This window comes from Papaver somniferum, chromosome 5 (genome assembly GCF_003573695.1).
Source record: "Papaver somniferum cultivar HN1 chromosome 5, ASM357369v1, whole genome shotgun sequence".
Lineage (NCBI taxonomy): Eukaryota > Viridiplantae > Streptophyta > Magnoliopsida > Ranunculales > Papaveraceae > Papaver > Papaver somniferum.
Genome location: NC_039362.1, coordinates 61,081,986 through 61,085,682, shown reverse-complemented (window position 1 = coordinate 61,085,682; position 3,697 = coordinate 61,081,986). Strand labels below are relative to the sequence as shown.

Here is a 3,697-nt window from a genome sequence, read left to right as displayed (position 1 = left end):
GTCCATAACCAGTATTCAAAAGTTGATACAAAGCATATATTTAGTAAAACAAAAATAGCCAGTCCATGAAATTGTGCAAGCACAACAAACATAAATAGCCAATCACGTATCTGTTCACCTCACAGTCACATTAAGTATTTGTACAAATTTATATAAAGAAGTTTTAGTCCTAATAACCAAGATAAATACAAATCCACTCATTGCAGACAAAAGTACGAAGTACTACGACCATCAAAACCTATCAAACTAGCAGGCCAATAGTGATTTTAAATCTAAAATAATGATTTCACATCCAAATGTCTACTGATACGCAAGAAGACAACTAATCGCATACTACAATAACAAGCCAATGTTTCCAAAACCAAAGGGTACGTGCTGTATAAGTGTGCAAGAAAGAACAACAGGAATACAATGTGTACCTAACCTAACAGTCCCAAGTAGACTTGTGTTTTATATGGTTTCAAAATTAGAGTAGCATTCTTTTTCTGGTTTGGAACTAAACGAGATACATGTATATATATATAGTGCACACACACAATACTTCTATCAAACATTTTAGTAGATGCTAAGCTCTCCCGTTTTTACCTTCCTGTCAGCATTTCTGGCAACATATAGAATGTTTAGCCATACAATGCATTCTTGGGCTCAACACATTACAATACAGTATACATTTCGACAAATCCCTAAATAAAGAAGGTGGGATATTTAAATGCAAACCTTTGCAAGGTCTCCAATGGTTTTTTCATATCCACAAGAAAAAAAGAAACATCATCAGTGCCAGCAAACTGCAAAACTTTCTTTTACGAGATGCACCAAAACGGATAGGAGGGCAAATGCAATCAAAATGACATATCAAACCGATTATTCAATAAATTAAAGCTTCCAAGAGAATGGCCAAAAATGGTTCAAGTGGGCTTCATGTCTGTAAGTACTTAAATCAAGAGGAAACTGAAGAAAATCCAAGCTACCAAATCTCATTTATTAAGCTAACCAATCCAACATCATGCACAATTATCTTTGCATGTTAACTTCCGATGTCCCTTAAATGTACCCTCCATACCGAAACCTTGCAGTAAGTCTAAATGATGTCAAGCCTCTAAGAAAACCCTGATGAAGATAGCACAGAGCCTACAAGTCTCGAAACCAAACTGACACCACCACTGACACGTATGTCAGTTTCAATTTCCATAGGACAAACCAAGTAACCTTCACAAATTCTTACTGTCCACAAGATTCAATAAGTACGGCTATATGATTTCTAAACCAACAAAGTGGTTATTGAACCATTAAGCTATTTCAAACAAGTGTTATACCATGTAACCGTGAAAACATGTAAAGTAAGGATGCTAAGTGAATTAGTGGAGATAAAATGAACTGCCACTATGTCACGGTGATCAAATATTTATACATATCATATAAGAAAGTGAACAAGCACACCAGATCACTATAATGCTTTAATATAACTTCATTATAATCATCAGAACGTTGCATCTACACATCTAAATTAGAATTACCATTACTCTGTTCCATGCTATGAAGATCGTATAGATTAATAAGCTAGACCAAAATAAATAAGTGAAGAGTAAGGCATTTGCTTACCTGTGGCAGGTGGCATATAGTGGAAGATCTAAATGACATCTCATACAAATAGCTCATGGCCTACTACATCATTTAAAAGAGATCAAAATGAAATTCTGTTAGACCAACAACTCATAAGATTGAGGTACCGTAGCACCAAACTCAGTCATAAACGATTAGTTTGTACTGTGAATCTAAAATATGATCACTGCACTGCTAATACGAAAGATTCATGTCGAAATTAATTATATCCAAGACAAAAGCTCATAAACATTTGGATCAAACCATGTGTAAAAACTAACTTAATAAAATCAACTCAAATTTTACTCCAAGCACTGGAAACTAAAAGCCCAACACACCATTAACTGCACCAGATCTCCAATATACTAAGGAATAGTCAACGAGTAAATATAAAGGAATTGATAAAATTGACACATTTGCCTAACATTATTGGAGTATCAAGACCACATCCATCCAACATATGATAACATTTTTAACACCTTCGAACAGTAGTCAAATCCATAAAGCAGAGACTAAGGGAAGTGTTTAGTGCTACCGCTTCTACTGCCTAGTGCTACTTACTACTATTACTGATGCTGAAACACCGTTATCACTTGCGGCTACCCCATGATTAATACACTCAATTATATACTTCAAAATAATTAAAATGTCACCACTTATCCTAGTTAAAAAAGTGGTATCTATTACATTCCTATATATTTCACTCAAGTGATAAGTACTCGAAATAAGTTCAAGTCAAACATATGATGATACAGCCGGCACAAGGTTTCAAATTAAAGATTTCTAATTTACTCAAAAACCATTTTCATGAGTATATTTCTAAATCCACTAAGTAAAGGTTTCAATAAGAAGCCATCACAAAAGAATATACATACCAATACCATTTGAATCCTTCTCCCTTTTATTATTTAAAGTAAAATGAAACAAAAATCTACTTACAAATTTATCTTCTCGCCATCCATCACCATAGTTCAACGACAAAAACACCACTTGATTTTGGCAGGTCTGTAGCTTCAAACTCCCGCCCCTTTGCTGCAAATTCAAATTGAATGAGAACCCTTTTCCCTCAATTCTTTTAGCTTTTAACTCAATGCTAACCAATATTTTCAATTAAGTCCGCACTAACCCATTCAAGCAATAATCACGATTTATCATTACAAACAGATTTGGGGAGAAACCCTGAACTCTACCATCAAGGAACCCTAGTTCTCAAATTACGAATCTTAATCATCAAATTCTAATGAAAACCCAAATGAGTGTAAAACATAATTTCCCTGTTTTCAACAACATAAATTTAAGGAAGCAAGTACACAAAGTACCTGATCAAACACGCATCCAGCGTGACATCTGATTCCACCAGTCCATATGAATCGCCATCTCCAGTTGAGTATGAAAATGATTACCTCAAACAAAATCTCAAATTGAAAACAGATGAACAACTTCCCTTGCTCCGTTCTTTATGACCAGCCCATACTAAAAGCAGCAGTAACTCCATTTATTAAAATCTTACTTTTTCACTCAAGCCAAATTACAGTCAAGTTCTCTCAAATTACCCAAGAAAACAGAAGATCAAAAAGAGAGAAAGAAAATTGAATCTGAGTTCTCTCTCTCAGTTTTCTTTGGATTTTATTTTCAGTCCAAATTACAGAGGCGCCCTTGCATGTCTCCAAATAAGACATGTGTGCGTCATGCATTAGGCCTATAAAGGCACCAGTAATTTGGATTAAGACAAGCTCATGATTTGGGAAATATTACCTACCATTAAGGCACCCATGATTTAGATTAGGACAAACCATGTATTTAGAAACTACTCCCTCTGTTTCTAAAAAATAGGTTTGTTTGGTTTGCACAAAAATTAAGAAAACCAATCATTGTAGCCACTTTTTCATGTTTTTTACTACTCTATCCTTGGTCCCCACTCATTTGATATAAGAGAAAGGGGAGAGAGAAATTGTCCCCTTTTTATATTAAGAAAGAAAAAGGAGAGAGAGAAGTGGTCCCTCTATGGGCATACTAGTAAAATCATAACATTTGACTTTCCACATATGGAAACAAGCCTATTTTTTTACATACCCAGATAAGGAAACCAACCTATTTT

General features: G+C 34.6%; 1 long non-coding RNA gene across 1 annotated transcript; it reads right to left on the bottom strand.

The window, feature by feature from the left end:
• Positions 1-231: 231 nt before the first annotated feature.
• LOC113277457 lies at positions 232-3,219 on the bottom strand. Its single transcript, XR_003324942.1, has 3 exons — positions 2,919-3,219; positions 2,539-2,631; positions 232-1,662 (listed from the first exon to the last, which is right to left on the bottom strand). It is a non-coding gene; the product is annotated as an uncharacterized LOC113277457 (long non-coding RNA).
• Between the last annotated feature and the right edge of the window lie 478 nt (positions 3,220-3,697).